The sequence below is a fragment of the Sceloporus occidentalis genome, unplaced genomic scaffold, assembly GCF_023333645.1.
Source record: "Sceloporus occidentalis isolate IW3139 unplaced genomic scaffold, rSceOcc1.0.p SCAF_2, whole genome shotgun sequence".
Lineage (NCBI taxonomy): Eukaryota > Metazoa > Chordata > Lepidosauria > Squamata > Phrynosomatidae > Sceloporus > Sceloporus occidentalis.
In genome coordinates, this window is record NW_028316982.1 from 274,770,362 (window position 1) to 274,792,021 (window position 21,660).

The following is a 21,660-nucleotide window of genomic DNA, read 5'->3' on the forward strand; positions in this document are numbered from 1 at the left end:
TTGTCCCAAGAGCAATGCTATGGACTTTGGGTGTAGTAAGGCCTCTGGCTCTCAGGAGCACAGCCTGAACAAAAGACTTGTCCACAAATTTCTTAAGTTTTCAAAAGCTTTACTGGTTATAAACACAAAAACACGAAACTGATCTCCTTTTTCTCAATAGTCCTTCTTAAATACCTTGCTCTTTCTTCTTAGTGGGTTTTATCTTTCTTCTTCTGTGGACTTATGTTTGATTGGCGGAAGAGTGTTGCCATTGGCCACCCCTTCTCTTCTCTTCTCTTCTCTTCTCTTCTCTTCTCTTCTCTTCTCTTCTCTTCTCTTCTCTTCTGTGGGGGTCCTGCTGTCTCTGCTTCAGGGGCAGCCCATGGCAAACTCCTCTTCATGCCAAGAAAACCCTCGGTTGCTCACATCTTCCAGTGCCATCCTGATGCTGATCAGGGGCCAGGCTCCATGTCCTCCAGGATCCTATGCATCCCTGTGTGTTCCTTCATAGCAGAAGGGGTTGGCCCTTGAGGGTCCCCCAACTCCAGCGTTTCTTGTTGGGGCTGCAATCAAAGTTTATTTGTTGAGACTGGATTATTTTCTTCTTTTTGTGTGCCTTCAGGTTTTTTCAAGCAGAGGAATGTTCTTTAAACCTCTGCCAAACTTCCTTTTGTCATGCTAATTGACTTTGGAAATGCAAGTTAAATTAGCACCAACACACAGTAATTAGCGTAAATGTTCGATTCGTCTTCTATTGTCATTTTATGAAAAACGCTTCTCTAGCTGCCGACAGGGAGAGACAAAATCACCTTTTGAAAGTGGGACTTGTGAAACGAATAATGGACGAGAAGAAAACTCTAATAGGAATGCAATATGGCCACCGCTGTGTGGGGAACCCAGGGCAGGGTGACCACAGGCGTCCGAACCGCAGGGCAAAGGTACATCCAAAATGGTGGGCAGGAAACGGGGGACACGGCTGTTTCACTCTCTTCTCGGTCCTGGCCCCTCCAGCCAAGGAGGAAGCGCTTTCAAAACATTCAGAATCAATGGCCAATTACACTTATCAACTGTCACAACACCGATTTGTAAAACAGGAGTACAAAGAGCTTCACGCAAGCAAGAGGAAAGGCTGGTTCTGTGTGTTTCTGTGTAAACAGTGTTTAGGATACACAGGTAGCACAGCCTCCGCCATCTCCATCGACTTCCAAAACCCAAAAAAGAAGGACCTTGCCCCCAAAAAACCATTCCTGAGCGGGACTGACCCCTTCTTCTTCTGCTCTGCCATCGGCTGTTAATAATATCCTCCAATGATGGCTTATGAGGCAACGGAGAAACTGGAGCTGTGGACAACAGCCAGCTTTTGGCAAGACCTCAACCGACTCAGAGCCTCAAGGCCAAAGGAAAAGCACCGCCAGGCACTTCAGTCGGTCATCTGGACTGCCTCCCGAGGCTCCGGGTGAGAAACACTGGAGCAGAGAAAGAGCAGAGATATGCCAGCGTCATGGGACGGAGGGTGCCAATGCCGGCCAGGGAAGATTTGGGCTTTCAGGCTGGAAAGAAGAAGAGGAGGAGGAGGAGGAGGCGTACTTTGTTTGATGCAGCTTCAGATGCAAGGAACCCTGGGGCACGTTTTGTAGTACGCTTCAAGTATCTAGGATCAGACCCTGAGAAAGGATCGAGGTCTTACATCTCAAAGAGACTAGTCCTTAATGATACTTTGGATGCCCAGAGAGAGGATATTGTGGCAGCAAGTCAGCTACAAGGACCCAGGGAAATAGATGTCTGCTTAGTTTCTGAAAGGGTATATAGAGACTTTTGGACTGCCTGTCAGATTTGTCAGGCCCATGTGGCACACTTGGCCTGGAAGTGACATGGATGTGGCCACTAGGTGGAGCTGGTGGGGCAGAGGTAACCACAGTTCAATCAGTCTGACTTATGATGAATAAGCAGAACTTTATTGACAGCTCCAGGATCAATAACTCAACTCTGTTCAGCTTTTAAGCTGAGACTGACCCCCAAAAACCAATACATGAAACCCCCAAATTTTAACACTCCACTCCCTGCAAAAATCGCCACCTCCTTCTCACAATTAACAACCCTATTAACTCCCCCTATTAGCTGTATCCCACTCAGCTCCATGTCTACATTCCAAGCCTCTAGAAACACGTTCCAAAGCCTTTAGATAAGAGCCGCCTGGCATAGCTCAGCTACTACACATCTGCGTCTACAACTAGCCATTGCTAAAAGCACCCCAACCCCCATCATCCCCTCTCATATAAAATCATGTCCCTGATAGAATTCTAACAACGATTCTAGCAGAGCCCAGAATATCAGATGGCCCCTCTATTTGGGGGTGATACAAGGGTCTGGGCCGCAATCCCTGCCCAAGACATCGTGAGGAGACTGTCCAGATACACAGCGCTACTGGCAGGGCCTGGGAAGAAGGAAAACGAGCAGGAGAATACAGAACAAAGACCCGAGGGGTATAGGGGCTGAGAGGGAGGTCACCAATGGCCAGCCGGCCTCAGCCTTGTTTCCAGGGTGGGCCTTACCATCCCCAGAGGCGCCTGCGCACCACTTCCTTCACTTCCTTTAACATTTCTGTTTGTCTGCGGCTGCTCAGCCATGGTTTTTTGGGTGTGCAAGGGCTTCCTGACGTCCATTTTAGGTCGTCTATGGGTTGTTCTCTAGAGCTGGTGGCCCCCTGCAGCAGTGGGGCCAGGGCAGTGCTCCTCACGCTGAGGGCAGAGGAGGAGCCCTCATCACTCTTGGAAGCCGTTAGTGGTGGCGGCAATGGAGGTTTGGACAGGGCTGTTGTGTAGCACTCTCTCTTAATCAGTCTGGGTATTTTCACCCATTCTAGGTAATCCACAACTTTACCACACCTTTTTTACCTCAGGGATTGCTATGTGTTAGTTTTAAACTTTGCAGCCCCTCTTTCTTATGTACTCAAAGTGAGTCTTTTCACTGATTATTGATGATCCCCTACATTACCACAACTTTTTACCTCAGGGATTGCTATTGTATAGTACCCTCTGGTAATCAAACAGGGCGTTTTCACCAATTCTAGGAAATGCCCTACTTTACCACAGCTTTTTACCTCAGGGATTGCACTGTGTTTGTTTTAAACAAACACATACTGAATCTAATGGAAGTACATGAAAAGAAAATAGACAAAAACTAGCTTTGATCTTCATAGATTTTCAAAAGGCGTTTGATCATTGGTTGTTTATGGAAGAAACATTGAAAAAGATGGAAATGGGGGTTAAATTTCGAACATGGGTGGGTAAGATATATCAATTACAATCAGCAAAAAAATATAATTAATGGAGAAAGAACTAATAACATAAAAATATTAAAAGGCACAAGACAGGGTTGCCCCCATCTCCTTTGCTTTTCGTAACAATATTAGAGGTGCTTAATAACAATAAGGGAAGAGAAGTTAGACAGAATTAAAGACAATGGATTTAAACTGCGTGCGGACGATTTGGTTATTTCCTTATCAGAACCATTAGATGATGTTTCGTGTACAGACAAGACGTGGGATAATTTTGGATGTGTATCAGGACTGAAAATAAACAAGGAAAAAACTATGCTGACCATGAATTTAGGCACAAAAGAGATTGCAGAATTACAAGGAAAAACACAATACCAAATCAAAAAGAAAGTCAAATGTTTAGGTATAAATATCAGTCCGCAAAATGTAAATTTATTCAAAGACAATTACGAAAAGATGTGGAAGGATATCAAAAAAGATTTGGATAGGTGGAGTAAAAGAGGTTTATCTTGGCTTAGCAAAATATCCGCAATCAAAATGAATATACTACCTAGACTGGTTTTTTTGTTCCAAAATATCCCTATCCTAATCAACGAAGCGCCTTTTAAGAACTGGCACAGAGCTCTGGTGAAATTTGTTTGGGATGGGGAAAAAGCGAGGGTACGACTAGAAGAAATGCATGACGGAACTAAACTGACCGCGGAGGCTGAGCACTTCCTGGCCTTTGTTGAATCTATCTATCTCTCTATTTTCACGCGTGTTGTTTTACATGGGTCACTGAGTGGTGTAAGTCAGAAAAAAGGAAGCGATATTATTATTTTTGGTTGGCATGCTTATTTATTTTACGGGAAATTAAATGCCAATAAAGCTTTTGGAAAGCACTTTATAAGGAAAGCTCTCCTTAGAACATGGCTAACATATCAGCCACGGAGTTACAGAAAGATTGCATTGTGTACATCTATTAACGAAGCTTTTTATAAAAAAGCTTTTTATATAACCATTAATAAATGGTTAACTTATAAAGATTTAATAAAAACTGAAGATATATCCAAAAACATAACCCTAAAAACACAAGAGGATTTAATAGGCAAAGGACACACAATCAGCCGGTTCACTTATAGACAACTCAAAGATTCTTAATTGATAAAAAAAAAGGTTTTGAGTTAGACAAACTTGAATTTGATATTATTTTCTCTAAAAAAACACATAGAACAGCAAGATTATACAAGTTCTTGATTCTATTAAAAAATCAATGGTCAAATGGGCCCAGGACCTTCAACAACAACCGGAACAATGGGGGGGAAACTGGAACAAAAGCCTTAAATATACGGCTAGTTATGATTTAAAGGGAAATCACTACAAATTACAATATCGCTGGTAGTTAACACCAACCAAGTTAGCAAAAATGTACATTAGTGATGATGCCAGCTGCTGGAAATGTAATGAAGCCCCAGGGTCTCTACATCATTTATGGTGGGATTGTGAATATGCCAATAAGTTTTGGAAGCAAATTCATTGTTGGACCCAAAAAAATTTAGACCACAAATTTAAAAGGGAACCTGAATTTTATTTACTATCCTCTATTACATTTAATACCTTTTTAACGGGGGGGGGGGGGGTGTTTCTAGGGATTTGATATGTTTTGCATTTTTAACTTGTTTGCCGCCCCGATTGTTTATCACCATTTTCCCCACAGCATTTTCCAAAAAGGTTGTTAACCTCCTTCTTCCATTTGTCTAATAAACTTCCCCAGCCAAGCCTTGGACCCGCATTGAAAATTATAAGCTATAAGAAGTATAAAGAGGAGGATGCCGCCCAATAAAAGTAGGGGCCCTCCTTCCCTTGGAAAACCCCATTTGCCTTAATGCCAGGCGTTTGCTTTTGCAGCAGAGAGACTAGAGCAGAGTAGGGCCAGACCAAGGGGGGCTCCAAAGAGGGGTGCTGCTGATGCTGATCCTGTTTTGGGGGGAATAATGGCAACCAGGGACCCTCCTCATCCTCTCAAAGACCTCTCCCCAAAAAGAACCCTCTCCTCCCTCTGACCCCTTTGGCATTGTCCCCTTGGAGACCCTTCCTCCCTTCCTTTGGGCAAAGAAGCAGCCATTCCCCAGCCCCATGCAGCCCCTGCAGTTTTCCCTTGGAATTGGGAAACCCCGTGGCAGGCAGCAGGGCCTTGCACTGTTCCAAAGGGAGGCGGCAGGACTAAGGGGTGCTTCTTTGTTCAAAGGAAGGGGCTCCAAGGGGAGAGACCTCTCTGTTTAACCTTCTTCCCAATGCAAAAAGGGCTCTTTTGGGGAAAAGGTCTTTGAGAGCATGAGGAGGGTCCCTTGTTCCTATCATTCCCCCAAGAACAGAACCAGCCCCCCTCTTTTGCAGCCCCTCTCAGTCTGGCCCAAGTCTGCTCTCCTATTTCTCTGCTGCAAAAGCCTTGCATAGCATGGCATCGCACTGCGAATGGGGTTTTCCAAGAGAAGGAAGGAAGGAAGGAGGGGGGCTGCTTTCATTAGAAGGAGGAATCCTCTTTATACTTCTTACGTTTTATATCTCATGTCTTCCAATGTGGGTCCAAGGCTTGGCTGGAGCAGACTTATTAGGAGCGTGGAAGGAGGGTAACAACCTTTCTGGAAAATGCTGTTGGAATTGTGGCAATACATTGAATAAACAGCCTCAGAAAAGAGGTTCTGTGGGTATTTTAGACTGATATTTTTGCACAGCTGGGAAAAGGCTTTTGGTTTGGGGCTGCTGCCATTTTAAAGCCCCCCCCTTTTTTTGGTTAATATTTTATCATTTTAAACCGATTAAAGTTATCCCTCCTTATTTCTTCTTGCAATGGCAGGGTTTTTGCTTATTCTTCAAGAAGGAGGTAAATTGCTGCCTAGGTTGGGAAGAGCCCTATTTTTTGTGAAGGGCAAGTAGGTTTATTTTTTTAAATGGAGAAGATTAACAACTCCAAAAAACATCTTGTGAAGCAATGAGAATAAATTGAATAAACAAAATGAGAAAAGATCCTTTTGGTGTGGGGCTGCCATTTTAAAGCCCCCTTCATTTGGGGAACATATACATTTAAAAACTTATATATATATATATATATATATATATATATATATTAATTATTGGATTTATACTTTATTATTCCTTCTTGCAATGGAAGGAGAGGATAGTGAATGATTGCTCAGGCTTTGGGTCCATTCCTATATTTGCCCAGCTAGAAAAGGGCTTTTGGTTTAGGGAAGCTGTTTTAAAACCCCTTTTCTGGTGAATACAAGAAAACATTTCCTATCTTGATTCATTCGTTGACCTTATACTCGTTTTTTCTTCTAGAAATGGCAGGATTTCTGCCTTATCTCTTAGTAAAAAATAGGGGAAAGGGAATTATTCCATTGCTGGGCACATGGCTGCTCTTTATCCTCCTGGAAAGGTGCTCTTAATGTGGGGCAGCCATTTGGAGCAGGTTCCACATGTTTGGGAGTATTTTAAAAACCTTTCTAATACAATTATTTTGGTGAAAACAAAAGACAACAACTTTGATATACTTTTGATTGAATTGTACCCCATTTTTCTCCTGAAACGGCAGGATTTCTGCCTATTCCTTTGCAAGAAGTAGGGAAGAGTGAATTATGGCATAGTTTCAATGCATTACTATTTCTGTCCATCTGGAAAGAGGCTTTTTACAGCCATTTTCAGGCCCCTTTTTGGTTGCTGCTCAAGTTTGGTGTCCTGAAAAAATCCTTTTGATTTATATTTCGATGCATTGCTATTTTTGTCCATCTGGAAAGGGGCTTTTAAGTGTGGGGCAGCCATTTTGAGACCCCCTTTTTGGTTGCATGTGTTTTGATTTGATTTATATTTTTATTGAACATATATCCCATCCTCTCCAGCATTTTTGCCTAGCTGGCCAGGGGACGAGTGCCTTTGCTGATCATGCCACGGCGTTTTGTACATCATGCAGGTGGATGTCTTCTTCAGCCTGTGGATAGGAAACTACTTTTTTTCCCCCTATTTTATTTAAGCAAAATTTAACAAGAAACAATACCTTACATACACCAAACAAATACAAATACAAATACAAAATGAATTCAATATAATAGTACAGTAGGTCACATATGATACATATGGCCTAAGCTGTCCCAAATAGGGTTGAGTTACATGTACAGTGGACCCTTGTTATACGCTGGGGTTTGGTTCCAAGATCCCCTGTGTATAACAAAATCCGTGTATGCTCAAGTCCCATTAAATATAATGACATAGCAAAATGGTGTCCCTTATAAAAATGGAAAATCAAGGTAAATTTATACTTGTTTGGAATATTTTCAAACCGTGGATGCTTGAATCCGTGTATAAAAAATCCGTGTATAAGAAGGGCCGACTGTATCTCCTCTCCATTGACGCCCTCTTGTTGTGAGGGAGAGGCTTGCGCACCCTAATGATGTTGTGAGGTATGCTGGCGGTGGTATAATAGCCACCGGCAGGGCCTCCCATGCCAGACAGGTCACAACCGAAGGGTCTGACCAAGAGCGCCAAAGGGCAGGATGGGCTTTCTAGCCTTATGGCAACCATCCTAGGAGAAGGAAAACTCTCATCCCAAACCTGGGCAGATGGTGCTCGTCTAACCCTGTAAGGTTGCATGCTGGAACATCAGAACCATGCAAGATTCTGCAGAAAGTGGACGTCCTGAGCATCGTTCTGCCCTAATAGCCCATGAACTGTCACGACTTAACATTGACATCGCTGCTCTTCGTGAAGTGGCAGCCTTAAAGAACACGTTGCCAGCTACACACTCTACTGGTCTGGCAAACCCAAAACTGAAAAACATCTTTCAGGTGTAGGCTTCGTGATCAAAAACTGAATTGCCTCCAAACTCGAAACCTTGCCAACAGGACACTCTGATTGCATTATCTCCTTACGCCTCCCACATGTTGTTCTCTTCAGTATATATGCCACAACTATGCAAGCCGACCCTGCGGAGAAAGACAAATTCTACTCAGACCTACGCCACCTTATACAGAATGTCCCTGCAGAAGACAAAAGCATTATCCTTGGTGACTTCAATGCCAGAGTAGGAACAGGGACGTAGCCAAGGGGGGGTGTTCTTGGGGTCCGGACCCCCCCTCCATTAGAAAAATGAATGGTGTGTGCTGCTGCACCGCCGCACCGAAGCCCCATTATAATGGTGGCACTTAGTCTGGACCCCCCCCCCCCCTTCCTAAAATCCTAGCTACGTCCCTGGTAGGAAAGAACTTCGAAGCCTGGAAAGGTGTTTTAGGCAAGCATGGTGTTGGAAACTGTAATGATAACGGACGCCTCCTGCTAGAGTTTTGTGCAGAACAGCAGCTGACTATTACAGACACCATCTTTCAGCAGAAAGACAGCCTGAAGACAACCTGGATGCACCCCAGATCCAAACACTGGCACCTCATTGACTACATCCTAGTGCGCCAGAGAAATATTCGCGATGTCCGTCATACCCGAGTGATGCCCAGTGCAGAATGTCAAACAGATCATCGCCTCGTAAGATGTAAACTAAATCTTCATTTTAAGCTTAAACCTAAGAGAGGTGGCATCCTAGACTCCAAGTCAACAATCTTCAACAAGCTGCCATGAGAGACAACTTCCAGGCAAATCTGCAGACAAAATTTGAAGACCATCCTGGAAGATTTATGCCCAGTCTCTACTAGTAAAAGAAAGTTTGTGGGCCACAGTTGAAGCCGGGCTGCCAGCCGCTGCAAATGCAGCCACTAAAGAGAAAGATAACAAAGCCAAAGCCTGTCTTTTTCTAATGCTGGAAGAAGACTTGATTAATGACGTAAGGGATAAGCAGACCACGAAAGATGTGTGGGAAACACTTCAAAGACTACACACTCCTTCGACTTGTTTGTGCAGGCTGAGCTAAGAGGAGTTGAAATAAGTAGAGAACAGCAGTGTTATATTTTGATTGAATCACTAGATCCTACTTGGAGCAACATCACCAATGCTTTGCAGAACCTACCGACAGGAGAACTGACGAGAGACTTAGTTGTGGCCAGGATTCTGGAAGAAAACCAGAGGAGGTTGTCTGAGAGGAATGACGCAGCAACTTCTAAGAGTGTGCCAAGTGAGCAAGCCAAGCCTGATGTGCGTGGGCTGGAGCAGGCAGCTTCTTCGAGGGAACAAAGAAAATGTTTCTACTGCAAGAAGATTGGACATCTGCAGAGGCACTGCAAGCAGTTGGCTGCTGAGAGAAGCAAGCAAGAGAGCAGATGGCAACCACGGCACGACCAGAGGCAGAAGCAGCCCAAGCCGCCATTTTTGAAGGACAATAGAAATAATAATAAGGTGTTTGCAACCATGATTAAGGAAAAGCAAAATGCAAACTCCAAATGGCTTGTAGATTCAGGAGCTTCGACCTCCATGTGTAATAACATTAACTTAATAAGTGAAAGAAAGCCAGCCAATGTAAATGCTGTAGTTTTGGCTGATGGGAATGAGCTCAGTACTGTAAATCAAATGGGGACAGTTTACATTCCAGGGCTAAAAGAAAACTTTAATGATGTTTTGCATGTAAAGGAATTAGAAAACAATTTGTTATCAGTGAGCAGATTAACAGACAGAGACTACATAGTCACATCTGAAAAGAACTTGTGTAAAATAACCTTGAATGGGGAACTGCGTGGTATAGGTTTGAAAAAGGATAAGCTTTATTTCTTGGAAGAAAATGTTGATAATTACAAGGTTGAGAATGCTAATAGTATTGATAATGTTCCGATGCACAAAGACTGCATACATGAGCTCCATAGAAAATTTGGCCATGCAAGTTTCAAGTGTTTAAAGAATTTAATAAGCATGTGTCCAGATCTAAAAGTGGCAGAATGCAAAAATCATTTAGACTGTACTTTTTGTAATCAAGTGAAGGTCAGAGCTTTTCCAGTTGCTAAGAGATCTAAGAGAATTGCTCAAAGACCATTTCAATTTGTACATGCTGATGTAGCCCAAGCAAATTGTTTGTCTTTAGGAGGAAGCAGGTATTTCCTAGTAATTGTGGATAGATATTCAAGATATGCTTTTGTAAGAATATTGAAAAATAAGTCTGATGCTGGGCAAAGTTTGAAAGCATGGGTAAGAATGGTAGAAAGACAATTTGATAGCAGAGTTGGGACTATTGTTACAGATAGAGGAGGCGAATTTTTAAACAACCAGCTGTATAATTGGTTCCAGAAGGTGGGGATAAGGCATGAAACCACTAACCCTGCTTGTCCTAGTGAGGATGGTTTAGCTGAAAGGAAAATCCAGGACATTAAAAGGATTTCTGCTTGTTTGATGGCAGATGCAGGGGTTAGAGAAAGCTTCTGGGGTGAAGCAACTCTGACTGCCATACACATAAGCAACAGGTTGTTTCATTCTGAGATTGAAGACATTCCCTACAGAGTGTTGTATGGGAGAGTGCCAAATTTCAAGTATTTAAGAGTTTTTGGACAATATGCACATGTGTACATACCTGCTTGTTTTAGGAGAAAAGGAGAACCAAAAAGCAAAAGGCTAATGTTCTTAGGATATTCAGGAAATAGCTATAAGTTTCTTTTGGGAAGAAGAGAAGTACAGTACTCCAGGTCTGCAAATTTTGAGAGACATGCTGGCTGGGACAAGCTGCATGCCAATAAAGAAGTGTTCTTGAGGCTAGGAAGCTCAAGTGAGCAGGAAGCCCAGACTGAACCAACTTCAGGAAACGGAGGGGTTTCAGTCAAGCCAGAAGCCTCTACTAGCAGTAGTGGTAGTACCTCAGATGGGGAGACACAAACAAGACCAGTAACCACTAGGATGACAGAAGACAAAAGGTATAGCAGAAAGACAACAACTTCTAGTGCAGACAGTGATGAGGAGAGAGGCAGAACGGCAGAATTCATACCCAGGCGTAGTCACAGAGTTAGGAAGTCACCAGATAGGTTTGTTGTGACACAGGCAAGAGCTTGTACAGTTATAGAAGAGCCTGAGAGTTTTGAAGAGTTAGAAACCTTTTCTAGGGAAGAACAGGAAAGATGGTGTGAAGCAATGGATAGTGAATTTAGTTGCCTAGTGAACAAAAATGTTTTTGAAATTGTGGATAGACCCAGAGATAAGAAAGTGATTGGTTGTAAATGAGTGTATAAGAGAAAGGAAATGCCTGATGGAAGCATTAAGTACAAAGCAAGATTAGTAGCTAAGGGTTTTGCTCAACAGCAATATGAGAATTTTGACAAGACTTACTCTCCAACAGCAAAGCCAGAAAGTTTGAGAATGGTTTAGCTGTAGCAGCAAGAAGGAATTTAGTTGTGGAACATTTTGATTTTGAAATGGCTTATTTAAATGCAACTTTGGATGAAGAAATTTTTATGGAACAGCCACAAGGTTTTGAAGAGAATGGAAGTCAGAAGGTTTATAGATTGAAGAAGGCATTATATGGTTTAAAACAGAGTGCCAGAGCTTGGAATTTGTGCATTAATGACGAGTTGGTTAAGTTAGGATACAAAAGAAGCGTAGCAGATGCTTGTGTTTATACAAAAGGAGACATAGTGTTGGTGATTTATGTGGATGACTTGTGCGTGGCAGCAAAGTCTAAACAGGAAATAGAGTCAGTGAAAAGAGAATTGTCTGAAAAGTTTGTTTTAAAAGATCTAGGTTTGTTGAAATCTTATTTGGGCATTAATGTTGAATGGACACAAGAAGGACATTGTTTGTTAAGCCAGAGAAAGAAGATAGAGAACTTGATTGAAAAGTGTGGACTACAGAGTGCTAAGATAGTTAGAGCTCCAATGACAACTGGTTTCGTTTCTGAGCCAACAACCAGAGATTTTGAGGACAAGACATTTTTCAGGAGCATAATAGGATCTCTACAATTCATTTCTTGCCACACTAGACCAGACATTTCATATGCCGTGAACGTTTTATCCAGAAGACTTTGTGATCCTAAAGTTGAGGATTGGACAGCTGTGAAACACTTGTTAAGATATTTGAAAGGGACTTTAGACAAAAAGTTAATCATCAGAAGCAGTAATGCAGATTTAGATTGCTATGTAGACAGTTTGTTTGCGTCAGAGTTAGAAGACAAGAAGTCAGTCACAGGAATGATAATCAAATATAGTGAAAGTCCAATAGTATGGAGAAGCAGAAAACGAAGAAACGTAGCGTTAAGCACATCTGAAGCAGAATCTGCAGCTTTGAACGAAATTGTGAATGAGGTACAATGGCTTGAACAATTGTTAAATGACTTAAACGAAAATTTCAGAGTACCTGTAGAAATTCAAGAAGATTCGCAATCATGCATAGCAATGGCTGAAACAGAAAGTTTGAAAAACAGAACCAAATATGTGGGTGTAAGGTACCAAAATGTAAGAGACATGGTTCAAAAAGGAGAAATAGAATTGAGGTACATAGAAACACAAAATAACATAGCAGATTTGTTTACTAAAGCTTTAACAGTGGAAAAACATGAAAGGTTGACACAAATGGTTGGAATGACATTGTCAGCCACATACAATATTTTATTTCGGAGGGGATTGTTAAGGAAAATGCAACATGGGATATACAGTGAATGAAATAAAACATGTATGTGAGAGTCAGGATGACTCAGCAGAAGCAATTAAGAGCCACACAGGTGTAAAAGGTAATGGAATTAGCAAGTCCTAAATGCCAAGGACAGAAATGCAAAGTGGATAATTGAACACACCTGAGAATTGTTAAGTGGTCAAGGCTGAGATGATGAAATCATTAATTGTGGGTAGAAACAAGAGAACCAATGAGAGTGGATGTACACGCCCACTGGGTGGAAACTGACAAGAGTGGGTGGTATTTTGCAATAACTATAATAATGGCTATGAATCCCAATGTATTTTGTGGGTAGTTGTGGAGGAGTATTGGAGTTGTGTTGGATAGTTTTGGAGCTGTATATAGTAGAATAAAGTAGATCTTTTGTATAAGACTACTGAGTTGTCTGGTGTCTTGGGTGAAGATACAAGAGCCAGCTGGATCCTGAAGAAGTTGGAAGACTTCTGTGGAAGCAAGAGTGAGAAGGCTTGGAGAGTTTGTCAGGGTCTTCAGCCTAGACAACCCCACTCCTTGCCTTCCCGGGGGTGCCGGGCACCCGGAGGAACAAAGGGGGAAGAGTAGGCGGCCCCCCTCCCTGCCTTCCTGGGGGTGCCGGGCACCCGGAGGAACAAAGGGGGAAGAGTAGGTGGCCCCCCTCCCTGCCTTCCCGGGGGTGCCGGGCACCCGGAGGAACAAAGGGGGAAGAGTAGGCGGCCCCCCTCCCTGCCTTCCTGGGGGTGCCGGGCACCCGGAGGAACAAAGGGGGAAGAGTAGGCAACCCCACTCCTTGCCTTCCCGGGGGTGCCGGGCACCCGGAGGAACAAAGGGGGAAGAGTAGGCGGCCCCCCTCCCTGCCTTCCCGGGGGTGCCGGGCACCCGGAGGAACAAAGGGGGAAGAGTAGTCGGCCCCCTCCCTGCTTTCCCGGGGGTGCCGGGCACCCGGAGGAACAAAGGGGGAAGAGTAGGCGGCCCCCCTCCCTGTCTTCCCAGGGGTGCCGGGCACCCGGAGGAACAAAGGGGGAAGAGTAGGCGGCCCCCCTCCCTGCCTTCCCGGGGGTGCTGGGCACCCGGAGGAACAAAGGGGGAAGAGTAGGCGGCCCCCCTCCCTGCCTTCCCGGGGGTGCCGGGCACCCGGAGGAACAAAGGGGGAAGAGTAGGCGGCCCCCCTCCCTGCCTTCCTGGGGGTGCTGGGCACCCAGAGGAACAAAGGAGGAACAGTAGGCAACCCCACTCCCTGCCCTCCTGTGGGTGCTGGACACCCGCGGGAAAATAGGGGGAACAGTAGACAACCCCACTCCCCGCCTTCCCGGGGGTGCCGGGCACCCAGAGGAACAAAGGGGGAAGAGTAGGCGGCCCCCCTCCCTGCCTTCCTGGGGGTGCCGGGCACCCGGAGGAACAAAGGGGGAAGAGTAGGCAACCCCACTCCTTGCCTTCCCAGGAGTGCTGGGCACCCAGAGGAACAAAGGAGGAACAGTAGGCAACCCCACTCCCTGCCCTCCTGTGGGTGCTGGACACCCGCGGGAAAATAGGGGGAACAGTAGACAACCCCACTCCCCGCCTTCCCGGGGGTGCCGGGCACCTGGAGGAACAAAGGGGGAAGAGTAGGCAACCCCACTCCTTGCCTTCCCGGGGATGCTGGGCACCCAGAGGAACAAAGGAGGAACAGTAGGCAACCCCACTCCCTGCCCTCCTGTGGGTGCTGGACACCCGCGGGAAAATAGGGGGAACAGTAGACAACCCCACTCCCCGCCTTCCCGGGGGTGCCGGGCACCCAGAGGAACAAAGGGGGAAGAGTAGACAACCCCACTCCCCGCCTTCCCGGGGGTGCCGGGCACCCGGAGGAACAAAGGGGGAAGAGTAGGCGGCCCCCCCTCCCTGCCTTCCTGGGGGTGCCGGGCACCCGGAGGAACAAAGGGGGAAGAGTAGGCAACCCCACTCCTTGCCTTCCCGGGGGTGCCGGGCACCCGGAGGAACAAAGGGGAAGAGTAGGCGGCCCCCCTCCTTGCCTTCCTGGGGGTGCCGGGCACCTGGAGGAACAAAGGGGGAAGAGTAGGCAACCCCACTCCTTGCCTTCCCGGGGGTGCTGGGCACCCAGAGGAACAAAGGAGGAACAGTAGGCAACCCCACTCCCTGCCCTCCTGTGGGTGCTGGACACCCGCGGGAAAATAGGGGGAATAGTAGACAACCCCACTCCCCGCCTTCCCGGGGGTGCCGGGCACCCAGAGGAACAAAGGGGGAAGAGTAGGCGGCCCCCCTCCCTGCCTTCCCGGGGATGCCGGAAATTTATTAACTATATTTATTGATTGAAGCTGCAAGAATGATTAATAATTTATGAAATATAGTTATTGACTGAAAGTACAAGGATCTATTAATAATTTATTAAATATATTTATTAACTGAAGATCAAAGAATATATTAATAATTTAGCATACACACACACATACAAGGCCCAGGAAAAGCAGAGGTTAGCATGGAATCGGATTTTGGGCACTGTTGGTGCTCTTGGACATCTCAGTGGCCTTCAATACCATCGACCATGGTATCCTTCTGGAATGCCTGAGAGAGTTAGGCATCGGCGGCACTGCGCTCCAGTGGCTCCAGTCCTACCTCTCGGGAAGATTCCAGATGGTGAGGCTGGGGGACTGTTTCTCTCGCAAAAGAGAGCTAATATCTGGTGTCCCTCAGGGTGCCATCCTGTCCCCCATGCTGTTTAACATTGACGTGAAGCCACTGGGAAAGACCAGCTGGGCACGCCCCCGCATCAGGAGGACTCTTTTGCCGCCTGCGGCGCCTGAAGGGAGGGAGGAGTTTGAGCTGGTGGGAGTGGCTCTCGCTCTTAAAAGCTGGCCCGCTGGCCCCCAACCCGAGGACGCCGCCACAGACCAGCTGGGCACGCCCCCGCATCAGGAGGACTCTTTTGCCGCCTGCGGCGCCTGAAGGGAGGGAGGAGTTTGAGCTGGTGGGAGCGGCTCTCGCTCTTAAAAGCTGGCCCGCCGGCCCCCAACCCGAAGACGCCGCCACAGACCAGCTGGGCGCGCCCCCGCATCAGGAGGACTCTTTTGCCGCCCGCGGTGCCTGAAGGGAGGGAGTAGTTTGAGCTGGTGGGAGCGGCTCTCGCTCTTAAAGGCCGGCCCGCCGGCCCCCAACCCGAGGACGCCGCCACAGACCAGCTGGGCGCGCCCCCGCATCAGGAGGACTCTTTTGCCGCCCGCGGTGCCTGAAGGGAGGGAGTAGTTTGAGCTGGTGGGAGCGGCTCTCGCTCTTAAAGGCCGGCCCGCCGGCCCCCAACCCGAGGACGCCGCCACAGACCAGCTGGGCGCGCCCCCGCGTCAGGAGGACTCTTTTGCCGCCCGCGGCGCCTGAAGGGAGGGAGGAGTTTGAGCTGGTGGGAGCGGCTCTCGCTCTTAAAAGCCGGCCCGCCGGCCCCCAACCCGAGGACGCCGCCACAGACCAGCTGGGCGCGCTATCATATTCGCCTTTTTTTTTTTTTCTTCTCCGGCGAAGTATTGGCGTTCCTTCCTTAGGAGGAATAGGAAATTATCTGCTCGCCAGATTGTTATTTGGCTTGAGCTGGGTATTAGCAACTTGGGGTAATTTTGGATTAGTCTATGTTTGGGAATGACATCTTTAGCTGTCTTCCTTTGTTGTTGCGGGGTTTCACTGTTATTATTGGATCTGGGGGTGGGAATGGGATACGGGAGGCCAGCTATGGTGGCGGATGCATATGTAATGGGAGCCCCGATTGAGGTTGTGTGGGGCAAGGGGAGGTATGGCGGTAGGACTGTGGATAGGTGTTTAAATGGAAGGGGAGATCGATGTGTGATACCTATCTCTCCTTCCTTCCACTTTCCTAACCAAAGAGGCCTGAGGGTCAGCCCAGTCGTACCACAAACCCTGTTACTGCTCCTATGCAACACCAGGTCTATAAAAAATAAGACCCACATTATGTACGATCTTTTACAGGATAAAAACTGTGACCTGGCGTGCATCACTGAGACCTGGCTGGGGCCTGAGAGCGAGGCAGTGTGGGCCCAGGCCCTTCCAGCCGGGTACTCAGTTAAGGACCAGATCAGGTTAGGTGGGCGGGGGGGCAGTATTGCCTTGGTCCATAAAAACACCCTTTCCTTAACCAGGATCCCAGTCCGGAAAACAGACCACATCGAGTGTATCTACCAGTCCCTGAAGGCCAGAGACAGTCTGGGGATTCTGTTGGTCTACCGGCCACCCTGTGCACTAACAGACTCCCTGGCTGAGCTGACACAGCTGGTCTCGGAACTGGTGTTGGAGTCCCCTAGGCTTCTTGTCCTGGGGGACCTCAACATCCCTTTCGAGGCCAGTGATATTCCAACAGGTGCAGCTCGGGAGTTCATGACTACCATGACAGCCATGGGCCTGTCTCAATTAGTCTCAGGGCCAACACATTGTGCTGGTAATACTCTTGATGTGATCTTCAGTACGGATATGGAGGCTCCGTGGGTAGAGATCTCTAGCGTCTCTCCCTTGTCATGGACGGATCACTTCCTGGTTGAGGCTAGAATCAAGGCTTCTACCTTTACCCCCCCCCCCCCCGGGGGTGGCGGAACTATTAGGATGGTCCACCCTCGAAGGCTGATGGAACCCATAAGGTTCCAAGAAGCCCTAGAGGGGTATGCGACTGGTTCTGACGGCGATTCTGTTGATGCCCTAACTGACATCTGGGATACTACTCTCTCTAGGGCTATACACAGTATCGCTCCCAAGCGTCCTTTCCGGCCTGCTTCCAAAAAACAACCCTGGTATACGGAAGATCTTAGGGAAAGGAAGCGGGTCGCGCAACGACTAGAGCATAAATGGCGAAGACATCAGCACTTGTCTGACAGGACACTCCTTCGCTCTCATTTAAAAGCTTATGGAGTGGCAATACGTGCAGCAAAGAATTCCTTCTATGCTGCACGTATTGCGTCCGCAGAGTTGCGTCCGGCAGAGCTGTTCAGGGTTGTGAGGGAGCTAACTCAGCTCCCTCCCTCCCTGAGCCCTATTTTGGAGTCATCTAAAGCCTGCTGCGACGATTTTAACAACTGCTTTGCGGATAAAATCTCTCGGGTAAGGGCTGATCTCGACGCCAGTCTTTGTGCAGATCCTACAGGAGAGGTGTCCGAAGCGTCCGTGGTCCCTGTTATACTGGATCACTTCGAGTTTGTTAGTAGCGATGAAGTGGACAAGATCCTCCGAAGTGTTAGGAGGGCGACTTGCTCTCTTGATCCCTGTCCCTCATGGCTGACAGCTCAGGGGGGAGATGTGGTGCGACTTATGTTACACCGCATAATCAACACATCTCTAAGTGAGGGTCAGTTTCCAGCTAAATTAAAATTAGCAGTGGTTAAACCTCTGCTAAAGAAGCCCTCCTTAGACCCCCTGCTTCATAATAACTATAGGCCCATCTCGCTGCTGCCTTTTTTGGGGAAGGTGATCGAGAGAGCAGTTGCTCTCCAGCTTCAGTCGATCTTGGACGACACCGATTTTCTGGACCCATTTCAAACCGGCTTCCGGGTGGGCTATGGAGTTGAGACTGCCATGGTCGCTTTAGTTGATGATCTCCGTCTGGGCATGGACAGGGGGAGCGTGTCCCTGTTGGTGCTCTTGGACATCTCAGCGGCCTTCGATACCATCGACCATGGTATCCTTCTGGGACGCCTGAGGGAGTTGGGAATTGGGGGCACTGCTTTGCAGTGGTTCCATTCCTACCTCTCGGGTAGATCCCAGATGGTGGAGCTGGGGGACTGTCGCTCCGATAGGAGGGCCCTGACATCTGGTGTCCCTCAGGGAGCAATTTTGTCCCCTATGCTATTCAATATTTACATGAAGCCGCTGGGAGAGATCATCCGGAGACATGGGGCGCGGTGTTATCAGTACGCTGATGACACCCAGATAATTTTCTCTATGTCTCCGACTGATGCAGTAACTAAGGATGGCATCTCTCCTCTAGATGCCTGCTTGGCGTCGGTAATGGGCTGGATGAGGGAGAACAAACTCAGTGTGAATCCAGGGAAAACGGAAGTACTAGTGATAGGTTCCCCGGTTTCTGGTGGTGAGATCTGTCACCCGGTCCTAAACGGGGTCACGCTCCCCCTGAAGGACTCGGTGCGCAGCTTGGGAGTACTCCTTGATTCGTCGCTCCAGCTGACTTCTCAGGTGGATGCGACAGTCAGGAGTGCTTGTTACCAGCTTCGGCTGATACGCCAGCTGCGTCCCTACCTGGACCGAAAGGACCTTGAATCTGTTGTACATGCCTTGGTAACCTCTCGATTGGACTTCTGCAACGCGCTCTACATGGGGCAACCCTTGTACCAAACTCGGAAGCTGCAATTGGTGCAGAACATGGCAGCTAGATTGGTCGCTGGTAGCTCCAGGTCGGACCATATAACACCTATTTTAAAAGACCTCCACTGGCTGCCTATTCGCTTCCGAGCTCAATACAAGGTGTTGGTTTTGACCTATAAAGCCCTAAATGGCTTGGGCCCAGGGTACTTGGAGGACCGCCTCTCCCCATATAATCCGCCTCGCACACTCAGAACTTCCGGGACTAAACTGTTGGAGGTCCCTAGGTCTAACCTTACACGGACCTCACAGAGGGCTTTTACTATTGCTGCCCCTTCACATTGGAACAAGCTCCCTGCAGAGGTTCGCTCCACCGCCTCATTAGCTGTCTTTAAAAAACAGCTGAAAACATATCTATTTCGGCTGGCCTTCCCACCTTAGATTGTTTATTTATTTTCCTGCTCCTTTTTCCTTTTCAACTCCGGACCGATGTAAATTTTTGCTCTTTTTTGCCCTTGATAGGTGTATTTTATTGTTTTCCTGTTCCCGTTTTTGTAGTAACTGTTTTTAACTGTTTATTGAATTTTTAACTTTGTATTGAAATGTTTTTATAAATTTTGTAAGCCGCCCTGATCATACTCATGGAAGGGCGGGGTATAAATAAATTTTTTATTATTATTATTATTATTATTATTATTATTATTATCTGAAGACCTGGAGCACGGTGTTATCAGTATGCTGATGACACCCAGATCTATTTCTCCATGAATCTGACTGACAGAGTGACTAAGGTTGGCACCTCTCCTCTGGATGCCTGCCTGGGGTCAGTAATGGGGTGCATGAGGGAAAACAAACTCAAGTTGAATCCAGAGAAAACAGAGGTACTCCTGATAGGTACCCCAAGTCCAGGCAGGGAGATTTGCCATCCAGTCCTGGACAGGGTCACACTTCCACTAAAGGACAAAGTCCGCAGTTTGGCCCTTCTCTGGGTCTACTTGAATTCTCTGATGTTACGTCGCTGGGAGGCAGCGCCTCGTTTCTTGCTCTCTATCGCCCTCCTGTGTCCGCACTGAGGCACTGCACCCTGAAGGGAAATCACTCTGTTGAATGGAGGAACTGGGAGGATTAAGGGAAGGAGCGGCAGCCAATGGAAGTAAAGGGCTTCGCAGAGGGCCTAGGAGCTCCCTGGCAGCGCCTGATGTGTCCACTGAGGAATGACACCCCGAAATAAAAGGATATGAAATAATAATAATAATAATAATAATAATAATAATAATATATACAATAAATAAGTAGAAATTAAATAATGTATAAAATCAAATACAAAAATCAAAATATAAAATTAAACAAAACGCAAAATAAAATGAAAATAATAGCTGAAATAAATCTTGCACTCCCAAACTTAGTAAATAATAATCTAAATGTTGCTCATAGTATCTAAGGAAATAATACATGAAATAAATATTGCACCCACTGACTATAGAAATAATAAGTAAAAAAGGCACCTCCTCCAACTATGGGAGTAATAAATTAAGTAAAAATTAAACCCACCACTAAGTAAATATTAAAATAAATGTGACACCAACCATTTAAGTAAAGAATAAAGTAAAGTTTGGCCCACCAACTAAGTAAAGAATAAATAAAATAAATGTTGCACCCACTCACCAACTAAGTAGTAAAATAAATGCTACACACTGAAGGAGTTAATAGTAAAATAAAAGTTATTTACTTAGCTGGTGGTTGCAATCTCTATTATTTACCTAGTTAGTAGGTGCAATGTTTATTTTACTTATCTACATTGTTTGTGGGTGCAATTTATTTATTGTATTTATAACTTACTTTATGGGTGTAACATTTATTTTATTTACTCTTCGTTTGCCAGAGGCCTGATTTATTTTATTTATTATTCACTTAGTCAGTGAGTGCAATTTTTTTTATTATTACTTACTTTGATGGTGGGCAAAACATGTATTGAATTTATATTCACTTAATTGTTTGGTGCAACATTTGTTTCATTATTCAGTTACTCCGTGAGTGCAACATTTATTTTATCATATTGGTCCCATGCAGGCCTCTGTCATTAATGGGTCTGATAAAAACATCTTTTATTGTTAATTATTATTTAATTTTTATTTTCAATTGTAAATGCATTTTATTTGTTCATTTTTGACCATCTGCAAACATAGTAGGGCTGGAGATTAAAGAGGAATCCTTCTTAGACAATCAGCCTTTAAATTATAATTATAAAATTAAATGGGAAAAATAATGCAAAAATAACACATAAATTAAAATCCTAATAATAAATAAGATGTGAAATTAAAATCGTAACCTGGACTCTGTCCGTGAATAATTTTATCTTTCATTTTATGTTACTTGTCATTTAATATTAAATTCAAATGCATGTTATAGTTTAATAATTTTACTTACATTATCTTGTATTTTTTAATTGTATTTGTCTTTCTTTTGTGGATTTTTCCTTTTTAAAAAATTCTTTTAATTTTCAGCCATTTATTTTATAATTTATATTACGTTATATACAAAATAAAATACAACTTAAGTAAATTAGCTTTGAA